Source organism: Acinonyx jubatus, chromosome F2, assembly GCF_027475565.1.
Source record: "Acinonyx jubatus isolate Ajub_Pintada_27869175 chromosome F2, VMU_Ajub_asm_v1.0, whole genome shotgun sequence".
In the NCBI taxonomy this organism is placed as follows: domain Eukaryota; kingdom Metazoa; phylum Chordata; class Mammalia; order Carnivora; family Felidae; genus Acinonyx; species Acinonyx jubatus.
In genome coordinates, this window is record NC_069394.1 from 58,161,911 (window position 1) to 58,177,113 (window position 15,203).

Here is a 15,203-nt window from a genome sequence, read left to right on the forward strand (position 1 = left end):
AACATTCATTGTATTAAATATTAACATTTTGATAATACATCTGGTCATATATGATTTAATGTATGTGCTGCAAATATTTTGAAGAGCAAAATGAAACACAGTATTCTTGAATACTTAAAGATGATCACTTCACATTTTTATTTGTTGTTAAGAAATCTACATATAGGGAGAGTGAACATCTCAGCACTGAGTGCATGTAAAAATGACACATTGGTTTGTGGCTAAGGATGTTCCTTGGAAAGTCATGTTTGTCTTTACGATTTCTACTGTCTTGTGGCAGACACTGTTGATTGCCTAACTGACAACCAGCCTTCCACCCCTTTTTTCCAAGCCTCCGGTATACTGGGGGTGGTCACCCTTTCACATGCTGTCAAACTGGCATCCTTAGGAGGTGAATGTTGATTAGTCAAAGCCAATCAACACAATGTATCCCTGCTAGGAGTGATTGATTTAGCATGGATTTACAGGCAACAGTGGTTACTGAAAGGATGGAGGAAATCTGCTTAAGTATGAGGAAGAGGGCTGGCAAGGTTTTCTTTTGTGATAAAAAGAGATGCGGAAAGAGAAAATGCCCCTGCAGGTGCTGATAAGTTTGTGAAACTTAAAGATGCAGCAGTTCTTGTACAAAGAAGACAGGCAAGCCTGAGAGCAGAGAATTACCAACATGGCAGAATGGAAAGACAGATGTGTCTGAGTCTCTCTGCCATTGACCTGTCGTTGAACACCTAGCCTCCATGTTTCTGCCTGCAAGAGATAATAAATGTAATGTTTAGGCCATGTTGACTTGGGTATTCAATTACTTGCAGCTCAAAGTATTCAAACAGACATATTCTACAAAGAAGATACTTTCCTCTGGCAATGTCACTTTCTCCATGCTGCTATCATTTTATACTAATGTGCATACTTAGGTGCTGTCTTTAAATATATTTGTATGTGTTTTTCTATCCCTGCACTTCCAAAAGTAGGAACAGGCATACCTCAGAGATTTTGTGGTTTAATTTCCAAACCATTGCAATAAAGCAAATATCATAATAAAGCAAGTCAAATGATTTTTTTAAATTTCCCAGTGGATATGAAAGTTGGGTCTTATACTATAGTGTAGTCTATTAAGTGTGCAATGGCATTATGTCTAGAGAAACAATGTATATGCCTTAATTAAGTATTTCTAAAAAATGATAACCATCATCTGAGCTTTTAGTGAGGCATAATTTATTTTATTTTATTTTATTTTTTTGCTGGTAGAGGGTCTTGCCTCAGTGTTGATGGCTGCTGACACATCAGGGTGCTGGTTGCTAAAGGTTGGGTGGCTGTGGCAGTTTCTTAATTTGCCACATTGACTCTTTCATGAATGATTTCTCTATAGCATGTGACGCTATTTGATAGCATCTGACCCACAGAACTTCTTGCAAAATCGGAGCCAATCCTTTCAAATTCTGCTGCTGCTTTATCAACTAAGTTGTGTAATATTCTAAATCCTTTATTGTCCTTAAAAAAAATTTGCATACATCGTCACCAGGAGTGGATTCCATCTCAAGAAACCACTTCCTTTTCTCATCCATAACATGCAACTCCTCATCCATTCAGGTGTTAACATGAGAGGGCAGCAATTCAACCACATCTTCAGGCCCCACTTCTAATTCTAGTTCTCTTGCTATTTCCACCACATCTGCAGTTACTTCCTCCACTGAAGTCTTGAACCCCTCAAAGTCATCCATGAGGATTGGAATTCACTTCTTCCAAACTCCTATTGATGTTGATATTTTGACCTTTCCCTATGAATTACACATGTTCCTAATGGCATCTAGAATGGTGAAAACTTTCCAAAGGTTTTCAATTTACTTTGCCCAATTCCATCAGAGGAATCATTATCTATGGCAGCTATACCCTTATGAAATGTATTTTTTAAATAATAAGATTTGAAAGTCAAAATTACTTCTTGAGCCATAGACCGAGGAATGGCTGTTGTGTTAGCAGACATGAAAACATTAATCTCATTGTACATCTCCACCAGAGTTCTTGGGTGACTAGATGCCTGTCAATTAACAGTGATATTTTGTAAGGAATCTTTTTTTCTGAGCAATAGGTCATAACAGTGGGCTAAAGATGTTCAGTAAACCATGTTGTAAACAGATGTGCTACCATTCAGGAATTTCTGGATTGGCTTCCAATCCAAGAGAGTATATTTAGCGTAATTCTTAAGAGCCCTAGGATTTTCAGAATGATAAATGAGCAGAGGGTCTGACTTAAAGTCATCAGTCGCATTAACCCCTGACAAGAGGGTTACCCTGTCCTTTGACATATTGAAGTCAGGCATTGACGTCTCCTCTCTTACTATGACAGTCCTAGAAGGCATCTTTCTACTAGAAGGCTGATTTATCTATGTTGAAAATCTGATGTTTAGTGTCACCACCCTCATCAATTAACATAGCTGGATCTCCTGGATAACTTGCTGCAGCTTCTACATCAACACTTGCTGCTTCACCTTGCACTTTGATGTTATGGAGACAGCTTCTTCTATAAACTGCGTAAACCAATCTCTTCTAGCTTCAAAATTTTCTTCTGAAGCTTTCTTACCTCTCTCAGCATTCAAAATTTAAGAGAGTAGAGGCCTTGCTCAAAATGAGGCTTATGCTTATCAGAGAATTGTGGCTTATTTGATCCCCTATACAGACCATTAATACATTCTCTATATCAGCAAGAGAGCTGTTTGCTTTCAAATCATTCATGTGTTCACTGGAGCAGCACGTTTAATTTTCTTCAGGAACATTTCTTTTGTATTCACAACTTGGCTAACTGACACAAGAGGCCTAGATTTCAGCCTATCTCTGTTTTGGGCATAAAAACAGCTTAATAAGCTTAATGATTTCTAGTCTTTTATTTAAAGTGAGAGATGGTGATTCTTCCTTTCACTTGAACACTTAGAGGCCATTATGAGGTTATTACTTAGCCTAATTTTCACATTGTTGTGTCTCACAAACTAAGGAGGCCCAATAAGGGGGTAAGAGACCAAACAATGGCTGGTTAGTGGAGCAGTCAGAACACACAACATATATTAATTTCACAGTCTTATATGGGCATGGTTCATAGCACCCTAAAAATTACAGTAGTAACATCAAAGATCACTGGTATCAGATAATCATAACAAATACAGTAACAATGAAATAGCTTGAAATGTTTTGAGAGTTACCAAAATGTGACACAGAGACAAGAAGTGAGCAAAGGCTTTGGAAAAATGGCACAATAGCACTGCTTGACAGGATTGCCACAAAATTTAAATTCGTAAAAAATGTACTATCTGTAAAGTGCAATAAAATGAAGCACAGTAAAATGAGGTATGTCTGTATACATTCATCTGTGTACATATTCATCTGTGGGCATTTCATCCACCATATGGTTTCATGACCCTCAAATGTGAATCTCAAGCTAAAGCACTGGCTATTCTGTTAGGACAACATTGATAAACCCATCATCCAGTAGGCAAAAATAAGAATAGAATTCCTGCCTTGTTTTAAGAGGTGGAATCAGGGTAGTGCAATGTTTTGTTTTTTGTTGTTGTTTTGTTTTGTTTTTTGAGAGAGAGAGAGAGAGAGAGAGAGAACAAGAGGGGGCAGAGAGAGAGGAAGGCACAGAATCTGAAGCAGGCTTCAGGCTCTAAGCTGTCAGCACAGAGCCCGATGCAGGTCTCGAACCCTTGAACCGCGAGATCATGACCTCTCCAACTGAGGTTGGACGCTTAACAGACTGAGCCACCCAGGTGCCCCAGGGTAGTGCAATGTTTTAATGTTTTAAAGAATGAGATTTTAAATTAAGATGCTGGAGTTGCAGGATGCTTAGTTGCAGGATGTGTAACTTGTCATGGGACCTTGATTATGCTACTTGGCCTATATGGGCCCTTGATCCTTCCTCTTTAAAAGGAAATAATTATAGTAGCTATCTTAAGTGTTGTCACTTTGTGTATTAGGATGAGTTAATGCATCCAAGCACTTAAAACAGCAACAAATAAATAGAAAGTACTCAACAAGAGTTAAATATCATTATAAGAACTGAACTAGAGGCTTTATACATGCTTTTTTATAAACTCGATGGGATTTTATCAAAGTACTGTGCAGTTTAAAAGCTTAACTTTTAAATAGAAGACAAGTAACTGGTTATAGACATGATGCAAACAATTTATAATATTTTTGGCAATGTGTAGTCAATTTTCTTCTCACTGCTGACTAGTATTTAATTCAGCTTACCATAGGAAACAGTTCCCATTCTTATTCAAAGCAGCGCTTTGTCCCTGAATAAGCTTTAAAAATATGTGTGTGTGTGTGTATGTGCGTGTGTATTTCATATATATGACAAAATTTTAGTGAATGGCATACACAGTCTTTCCACTCTAAGTGCAAGTATGTAATCTGTTATTAAATCCTGATTGTTGAAGTGTAATATACATGCATTAAAATGCAAATATCTTAAGTGTGCAGCTTGATAAGCTTTACAAAGTTAATACGCCTGTGTGAAAACCACTCAGATCCAGATAGAGAACATAACCATCCCTAGAAGCCTACTTTGTGCCTTTTTCCTGTCACATCCTCCCCAAAGATAACTAATATTCTGACATTTTATCTAAAATTAGCTTTGCCTGTTTTTAATCTTTACATAAATGGAACCATATAGTAGATTATTCCATCATTTGGCTTCTTTTGTGTCTTGTTTCTTTCAGATTCAGTATGCGTGCAAGAGTCATCCATTGTGAATATAGCAGCAATTTGTTCTTTTTCTCTGGTGAACATACTGCAATTTATTTCCCACTCTGTTGTTGAATATAAGAGTTGTTTCCAGTTTAGTAGGGTTAAAATTAATGCTGCTAAGAACATTCCTGTACATGTCTTTTTGTGCACATATTTATATTTTTTTATTGACCATATGGTTAGGAGTAGAAGTGCTGTGTCCTAATGTATACTTGTGTACAATTTGATTAGATCAACTGGATTATATACCTTTTTCTTATTGATTTGCAGGAATCTTTTTTAAGTGTTGGGCACATGTCTTTTTTAGATATAAAATATATTAAACATTTCTTATTTATCTCTTTCCATTGCCTTTTCACTCTTGTAATCTTGTCTCTTGAGGAACACAGGTGTTAATTTTAATGAAATTCATTTTATCAGTCTTTTCTTTTGGGAAGTGATGTGTGTGACCTGTTGGAGAAATATTTGTCTATCCCAAAGCCTTGAAGAAAGTTCTGTGTTATCTTCTGCCTTTATTATTTCACACTTTACAATCAGGTCTTTGATCTGTCTATAGTGGATTTTTGTGTTATGCCGTCTCAAGGGAATAATTATTTTTAAGATTGCAAAGTTTATATTGTAAGTCTACATTGCTTGTAGTTATCACTATAAAATTACAGATTTATTCTGGAAAAAGTATACATTTCAGAATGAAAAGATAGAAAGATATCATTGTTCTTGAAATCTAGAGTCATTATAATGTTTCAATCATATTATTTAAAATATAAATGCTGAGTGAGACCCATATCGATGTCATAGCCTGAAAACTCTTTAACCTGTTTCTTGATGTCTAGGAAAGGAATTATTTTAAGCTTGTTATTAGATTTTTGGACAACCTATATTGTCATCCATTTGCAATTTGACTGATCTACAATCACCAAGTGCAGTGATTCGTTTTTAAGATATCTTCTACCATCAGTGCTGTCCTACATTATCTGAAAAAAAAAACGCAAAAGTTCAATAATTTCCATACCCACTTCTGTGCCTTTCTTGGTCCTGTTTTCACTGCTTGAAGTCTCCTCCACTTATTCTTTTCTAAGTACCCACTATCTAACCATTCTTCTTCACAAAGATTTTAACTGGTCCAGCCAACCATTATCTCTGTTATTTCGTTTTCCTCTAACTCTTATCAATATCTGTTGTATAAATTAAAGCTATTGGTGTACTTTTCTTATCTCTCCAACAATACTAAGAGCTCCTAGAGAAAAGAGACCACGTGTATGTGACCTTTATATTACTTACAATTTATGTCAGTGAATTTGGATTTTTGGAATATTCAGTATTTCACAGAAAAGGACACATGTGTCCCTGGATGTACAAGCCTGTGGGCAGGAGAGTGAGAATCCACAAAACAAAGCACATTACGCTAGAGACGATTTTCATTTAAAGCTTTTTTTTTTTTTTGAGGGAAAACATATTGAAACACGTGTATGTCATAAATAAATTACAAAGCAGATGGGCCATTCAGATTAATTTTAAAATGAAAACCAAGCATGACAAACTTTTTTTTTTATAAAACAAAGAATCAGAAGCCAATCCACTTTGAAACCATGCATTCTTTTCAGTATATCATTTCTAAACATTCATAGGAAAATGATGAAAGAGAACAAGGTAAAATATTTATCAAAAATTTTATTTCAGAATGATGCACTACTTGGCTGATGTCCTACTATGTATGTTTTACCTGTTGATGTCTTGCTTACATTTCCATGGGTCCCTTTACAGCTTATATGAAGACCTGGCATCTTTGTAATGTTAGCATCTGCTGCATTGGAAATTGCAGCAGAAGCCAGAGATGAGAAGCTAAAAGAGCTATTCATTGATATAAAACTGCCCAGTCTGGCTGAAACACTATATTTTAATTTCTTTACATCAGACTACCCAGAATAGTAAGTAAGGCTAGAAACTTTTAAAATTAAAGAACTGTCTCTGAAGTACATTCAGGGTGGCCTAAGAAATCAGGCTGCAGCTTCATCTTTTTAAGTTTTTATTTAAATTCCAGTTGGTTAACATACAGTGTAATATTAGTTTCAGATGTACAAGAGAGCGATTCAACCCTTCCATACAACACCCAGTACCCGTCAGAACAAGTGCCCTCCTTAATCCCGATCACCTATTTTACCCATCTCCCCATCCATCTCCCCTCTGGTAACCATCAGTTTGTTCTCTGTAGCTACGAGAGTTTGTTTCTTGGCTTATCTATCTCTCTTTTTTTCCCCTTTGCTCATTTGTTTTTGTTTCTTAAATTCGGCATATGAATGAAATCGTATGGCATTTGTCTTTCTCTCACTGACTTGTTTTACTTACTTGTTTTTTAAGGGCTGAGTAATATTCATATATATATGAAAAATATGTATGATTCATATATATACATATGCTAACTTTATCCATTCATCAGTTGATGGACACTTGAGTTGTTTCCATAATTTGGCTATTGTAGAACTACCCTACAATCCAGCCATTGCACTACTAGTTTTTTACCCAAAGAATGCAAAAATACTGATTCAAATGGTTGCTGCTTCATGTTTTAATAATTGCTTTTCCTTCCAGGTCTGCAGAAGTGCTTCACAATGCACCTGGGTTCGAGGTTGTCTTTCAGGTTTACCAGAAGGGGCTGTTGAAAGGTGAGCATTATAAAAGGAAAAGTATTCACCTTTTCATCTGCAGAACTAATGTCAAAGACAGGGTTTTCGTCCTAATATATGGAAAATGAAAACTTTCTGCACTATCCTTAACAAAATCCCTGCAGTCCACTTTCAATGGTAATTTTAAAGACTCACATTTAACAAAAGCGAAACAATGAAAATCTCTGGTGTCTTCTGCAAATACATATTTCAACAATTAAAAATTATATATAAAGTATATGTATGTATATATGTATATAGTATCTGAAGGTTAAACACATTATTTTGCTAGATAATGGGGATAAATTAAGACAATTTCATTTTAAATAGATAAGTTATAGTGGGAAATATTGGAAATAAAGAAAATGTGCAACTTTTCATTTGTTATATGTTATCTTTGGCTATTCTCCTGAGCATAAACCTAAGAGTTAACACAGATTTTATAAATGCTTTGGTCTAAAACAATTGAAATTACAACAAACGAAAGTGTTTGGTGAAAAATAACCTGATAAATAATAAACAGCACTTGGGCAAGTAAAAAACATGCTGAAATAAACAGCTTTCACAAATAAATCTGACATTCATAACCTCAATATCATGTAACTGCATTTACACACAGGGACTTTTGCTTCTGTTCTTGTCTTGCTTCATGCTGTGCCCTTAACTTGGGGACCCATTCATGGTATCTCACTGCCTCCTAAATATTCCCGTCTTTGTGACCCTGCCCAAATTCTTCCCCAAGTTATAACATTGTTCTTAATTGCTGCAATGGATATTTCTGCCCCTTTCTTTCAATGTTTCATCTCAAATCCTAATGCTTTCAGGAAATTGTTCTGATTGTCCTCATATAGAATTACTCTATTTATAATCTAAAATCTCTATATATATCTGAAAACATTGAAGAAAACCCAATTTCAATAGTAGGAACATGGTTTTTTTTGGAACTGAAAAGGTCCTATTTTTTGAGTGGACAGGTTCACTGGTGATCTAGACATTAGTATCTTTAAAATATAAACTCTTTTATTTAAAAGAAATATTTAGAAATCTAAACACATAGGGGCACCTGGGTGGCTCAGTCAGTTAAGTGCCAACTTCAGCTCAGGTCATGATCTCATGGCTTGTGAGTTTGAGCCCTGTGCTTTGTGCTGACAGCTCAATTCCTGGTGGCTGCTTCGGATTCTGTCTCTGTCTCTCTCTGCCCCTCTCCTGCTCACACTCTGTCTCTCTCTTGAAAGTAAACATTAATTTTTTTTTTAAAAATATTAAAAAAAATAAATCTAAACACATAATAAACTAAAAATAAGCAAAATTGAATTTGATAAGTACTTGCTAGAATTTAGGTGCAAAATATGACATTTTTAAGGAAGCATCTTTCATTTTTAAGCGTTTATAATTCATCTAACATTCACCTAAAGCATTAATAATTCAATCTCACAGCAGCTAAAATATGCTAATGTTTTTAGCATATTTTAGCTGCTGTGAGATTGAATTATTAGCCTGGATATCTTTCTCCTGCTATTAACTTTAGTCTTGTCCATATTGCTTTGCTCAATAGAATGTGGGTGGAAGCCAAGACCTTTGGAACTTGGTAATTTCTACCCACCGTCTTGGATCTTCTGCCTTCTGTCATGAGAAGAGCTGCCCAGGTAGCTGTTACTTTTTTAGTTCCTAAACCTTGGAGGTCAGCCTAGTCCAACTGAGGCCAGCCAAGACCAGAGTCAACCTGTCAGGTTTATTTAGAAGTAAACATTTCTAAAAGCTCCTAGGGTTTTGTTGTGTGCTGCACAAAACTATCACAGCAAAAGACAAATACTTTTATATTTAATGTATCCACATTATAACAGCCCTATGAAATATATATTAATGACTTCCATAAAGTGTAAATGACCTGCAGAGATGAATGATGATAAATCTTTTCCTCAAGACCAGTGTGCTCACCACACCCTCCCTCTTCCTGCCACTACACCTGCCCTGACCCCACTGCTCCTTTTCTTTTTAAGGTACCAGTAAAGAATCTTTTGAAAATGCAAACTTAATCAATCGTAGGGAACAGGACATAAGGAGTAGCTAACTAATAGAGACTACCTGCGCCAAACATTTTGTTTTGAAGTTTCTAAGTCTTGCTCATGGCTCAATACCCTCATTTATGACTTTTAACGTATGAGAACATCTTTTTGAGCCTTGACAAAAAGCTGATTGATGTATCTTAACAAAATATCACTATTCATAAGCAGTGCTATCTACGTGATATCTAAAAGATAGGAGTAACAGGCAAATGGCAGGGGCGGGGGGTAAGGGGTATTCCTATCATGAAACTCCACAGTTTTCAAGAATTTGAGATTGTTCCTCTTTGACAGAAGTGTATCAGCTCTCCAAAGAATTTCTTGATTTAAAAATCTGTTAGGCAATGTTTTGTTTTAGTCAATCCCAGGATAATGTAATATATATGTAAAATATTATATATACATATAAAACAGAGGATCCGAAGCAGACTCTGCTCTGACAGCAGAAAGCTCGATGTGGGCTCGATTGTGAGATCATGACCTGAGCCCAAGTTGGATGCTCAACACACTGAACCACCCAGGCACCTCAGATAATGTTATATTTTAAGAGAGAATAGTGTCAGATTTTTTAAATACCGTATTTTTCTACACTATAAAAAAGAAACCTTGAGAGACTGGTTCAATCCTGAGCAGGATTCTTGGGTTTAGAAGAGTGTGATGGTGCAAAGAAGTGTATTCAATTGACTGAAGAAATGAACAGCAGGAAACATTTAGGCTCAAATCCAAGGCAAGACATATTTCTTGATGTTGGAAAAGGGAAAATGAAGTACAAAGGCTCTCTGCCCTCCACAATGTTATATAAAGGAAGTTATGTTCTGAAAGTTATGTTCACGCTGGTGCCAAGCAGTAAGAGGTAGGTGTGTGTGTGTTGAGATGTGAAGAATGGCTGTTATCCACATGGCAGACAGGACGACTGAAGGAGGAATCAGAAGAATTCAAGACACGTTTCTCGCTTTGCCAAAGCAGCAGTCTAGCCAAGTTTACTCAAGATTTAATACTTTAAATTGGAGGTGAAACTGTAGCTTTAATTATACATTTGGAATATCTGAAAATTAAGATTGCCTGTAGTCATAAAAAGAACATCTGGAAAGGAATATGTAAGAAAAGCCATTACTTCTGCAAATCCCATAAGACAAATTCAATTTCTATTTTAAATTAATAGCTTATCTGTTAGTAACGATTCAGCTCACAGACCATCTATTAACAAGATGAAACACTTCTCCCACATGTTGAACAAATTGCCTTCACTTTATCAAACCAGGTTTTCTGTTCCACTTCTGGCTTCTCAGAATTTGTTTAAAGTCTGCCCTTGGCTTGCTTTGTTAGACCAAGGGATAGGAATAGAATTAAAAGAATGCAAACACAAAGCAAATTAATTCCAAGTTATACAGTCTACTCTTTCTTTCACTGTTTCTGCCCCATTTTACTCTTCTATCTGCTTTTCCCTTTTCCTATCTTTTTTGAAAGACAACTCATGTTTGTGTCATTCTATTTTCATTTTAATATTGACATGTTTATAATTTAAACAGGGATTTAACTAAGAATGATTTCTGTTTTTTTAAAGCTATTTAATTTGGTAAATAATACCTTGCTATTGATCTTCAGTTTGTGGCATGATCCTGGCGTCCCTTACTACTGTGGCCATCTAAGGGAGAATATAATATCCTTAAACAGAAGTAGCTCTGTCTTGGCATTTCATGAATGCTCAGTAATTATGACTTACTGATTGTTAAGTCTACATGACTTTGGTTGCTTTCCATTGGCAATCAACACCATGAAAATGCCTACAGAGCGCTTCCACAAACCTCTGGAAATGTATTTTATTCATTAGTTTAAGTTTTACTTACTCATCTGTTTTATAATAACATGGTAAATACCTTTGGGTGGTAATAAAAGTGAACAACTTCAAATTATTATAGACATAATGATATCTAAAAAAGCATGTTAAAAAGAATTTTGTTTATTCATGTTTATTGACAAGTAACCTCAAGTAAGAAAGGTAACCATTCACTATTGTTTAGGCATATGCATTTACTAAGCTAAATTATTATTATTATTATCATTATTATTATTGCTGGTAAAATAATTGGCTATTTTATTTTTTTCTTAAAAGATTTTATTTATTTATTTATTTATTTATTTATTCATTCATTCATTCTCAAGTACAGTAACATACAGTGTAGTGTTGGCTTCAGTAGAATCCAGTGATTTATCTCTTATATATGATACCCTGTGCTCATCTGGAAAAGTGCCCTCCTTAATGCCCATCACCCATTTAACCCACTCCCCAGCCCCCCTATCAACCCTCATTTTGTTCTCTGTATTTAATAGTCTCTTATGGTTTGCCTCCCTCTGTTTTTATCTTACTCTTCCTTCCCTTCCCCTATGTTCATCTGTTAAGTTTATAAAATTCCACATATGAGTGAAATCATATGATATCTGTCTTTCTCTGCCTGACCTATTTCACTTAGCATAAGACCCTCCAGTTCCATCCACATTGTTGCAACTGGCAAGATTTCAATCTTTTTCATCGCCAAGTAGTATTCCATTGTACCACATCTTTTTAAAGATGTTTTAATTTTATTTTTGAGAGAGAGAGAGAGAGAGAGAGAGAGAGAGAGAGAGAGAGAGAGAGAGAATCAATGGGGAGGGCCAGGGCCAGAGAGAGAGAGGGAGACACAGAATCTAAAGCAGACTCTAGGCTCTGAGCTGTCTGCTGAGCCTGGCACGGGGCTGGAACCACGAACCATGAGATCATGACCTGAGCCAAAGTTGCACACTTAACCAACTGAGCCACCTAGGCACCCCTATATATATATCACATCTTAATCCATTCATCAGTTGATGGACATGTGGGCTCTTTCCATAATTTGGCTATTGTTGATAGTGCCTCTATAAACATTGGGGTGCATGTGCCAAATTATTTACAAGTCATTGTTAATTTTAAAAAATTAAAACTTCACTGTCTTAGAGAGTTTTATTCTAGGAACATGCCACAATTTGGTTTGAGTTGGTCTGTTATCAAATATAAGAATGATATCTTTCATGACTATGAGAAAGTAGTGAAAGCCAAAGTCATCTAATCTTCAGGTTTAACCACTGGAGATAACATCTCAAAATATAAAAGTGTTCAAGATATTAATTTCATTTTTATGTGCATTTAATTCAATATTACCAACTCAAAAGCTATCATGCCTGCTAACAACAACTAACAACATTGGTTCCATATTCTGAGATAATATTTCCACCTATTTTGCCAACTTAACTGAGACTATTTTCTTTTTCGTTCATAGCTATTTCTAGATTTCCAGTATAAGAAATAACCTTTGTTTCTGGACTGAAGTCTGATAGAATCATAGTTTAACCAGTAAAATCAAATAAAATGAAAAGAATAGAGGACTCAGTACACATAAAAATTTTATGTAACCTTAGTTTTTATAATCAAGGTATAACTTTTCTAAATAGAAGAATACATTTATAAATACAAATCAACTTTATTTTGTCTAAAAGTTGATTGGTTTAGAACTCTAGTCAATGCACCTTCCACTTTATTGAGCTTCTAATGGAATTATTACAATGCTTTGGAGAAAATTTGAGAATTGGTCCTCCAGGCTGCATTAGATGAGGTTCTCAGGCATACCTTGACAGAGTGATGTCCTTTTGGCTACTATCAGGATCAGACACACCTCACTTGCCACAGGTGCTCATAGTATAAAGGAAAGTGAAGGAAACGTCACTGGGGGAATGCAGTTTTTGATTACTTTAATGGGTAATTATCTGACTATAAAACTGGAACCATTGAGTTCCACTCTATCTAGGTGGAAGGTTTTCAGAGATATTCTAATTGTTTTTTACTGAGCCCAGTTTATGGGGATGAAAATTCCATAAATGTGTGAGTGTTTCAATTCCTTCCACAGCAAAGTCATATTCTTTTTAAATTCTGATCTCAAAGCAGGATAAAGTACATCGACATACACACTAGTTCTCCCAAGGACAGACCCTGAAGAAATGGAATGATTATAACTACAAATTCAGACAAGTTTGGAAATTTGAATTTTTGGGAAAGGTAAAAAACAGTTCCAGTCATGGTCCAAAGGAGGTCACTTAAATGAGACCTTCTCTTCTGCTCAAGACACATACTAAAAAATTAAATATTGGGAAAAACAGTGCTTACTACCACATGGAGCAGCATGGTTGGCAAAGTTTGGTGGAATTTGTTTTAATAAGGAACTACTTCCAGTAGATTTTCTATTCTATCTCTCCACGTTCATATTTTTTTTTCCTGGGGTTAAATCTATAAGTGAACACCATGATTATTTATTTGAAAGCTCAGCTGGATTACTGTAATGGTCTTTTCAAAGGATTTTAACACCCACTAGAGTGGTCAGCAAGTCGAGAATTGAACACTGAGTTGGCAAGGACTCTGTAGATAGCATCCCATGATGATTTCCGCACAATGGGAGTGAGGTTGCTAAAGATCTCTAAGTATGACCTGAAGGAAAAATAGCCAATGCTATCCATGTGTTTGGCTGCAGAGATTCTTGTTAGTTACATTCTATTAATAAAGTAATTTCTATCTGTCATTAAAAATGTCCACTGGTTGAGGTGTTAACTATTTGAACCAATAAGTCAGAACAAAATAAGCCAAGGCATATTTGGAAACTTGGTATATGTATAACAGGTATGGCATTAAATAAAAAGTGGGACTGGATCACTCAATAAATGGTCCTATGAAAAATTGCTCTAATTGTGGAAACATGAAATTCTGTACTTGTCTCACATCACAAATAAAAACATTGTCAGTTTTATTAAAGACATTTGTGGGGTGGGGCTTGAAACGTGTAGAATAAATAGGTAGAATAGCTTTTTAATACTAGGTGAGTAAGGAATGTCGTAAACAAGTTAGAAAAATCACAATATCCAAAGGAAAATTTGACATACTTAATTATAATAAAAATTAATGGCTTTCATATAATAAAAGAACCATTAAAAGATTTAAAAGGGATTAAAAGAAGACAATTGTAGCTTATATAACTGATAGATTTGCATACAGAATAAACAAAGAACCGCAAAATTTTTTTTTTAGTGTTTATTTTGAGCGAACGAGAGAGAGAGAGAGAGAGAGAGAGAGAGAGAGAGAGAGAGAGAAAACACAAGTCGGGGAGGGGCTGGGAAAGAGGAGAAGAGACAATCCCATTCAGGCTCCAAGCTCAGTGTGGAGCCCATCGCAGGGCTCTATCCCATGACCAGCTGAGCCATTTAGGTGTCCCACACCTCAAAAATTATTAAGAAAAACATAAATGACTCAACCAGAGAAGATGACCTAAGAATAGAAGAAAATTGAACAGCTAATAAATTTATGAAATGTATTGTCCGTTAGTAATGAGGAAAATGCAAATTAAAATAATAAATACTATTTTAAATAATCATGTTAGCAATATCAATATTTGACAAGGATACAGAGAAAGAAGGTATCTTATACTAACATTATTGAAACTTACTGTATGCCAGAATCTCTGCTAAGCACATACCACTACTGATAAAAATTTAAATATGGGCAAATTATAAAACATGTAATATTATTCAGCCATAAAAAATGAAATCTTGCCATTTGCAGCAATGTGGAAGGAACTAGAGTGTATTATGCTAAGCGAAATAAGTCAGTCAGAGAAAGACAAATACCATATGATTTTACTCATATGTGGAATTTAAGAAACAAAGAAGCAAAGAGAAAAAATAAA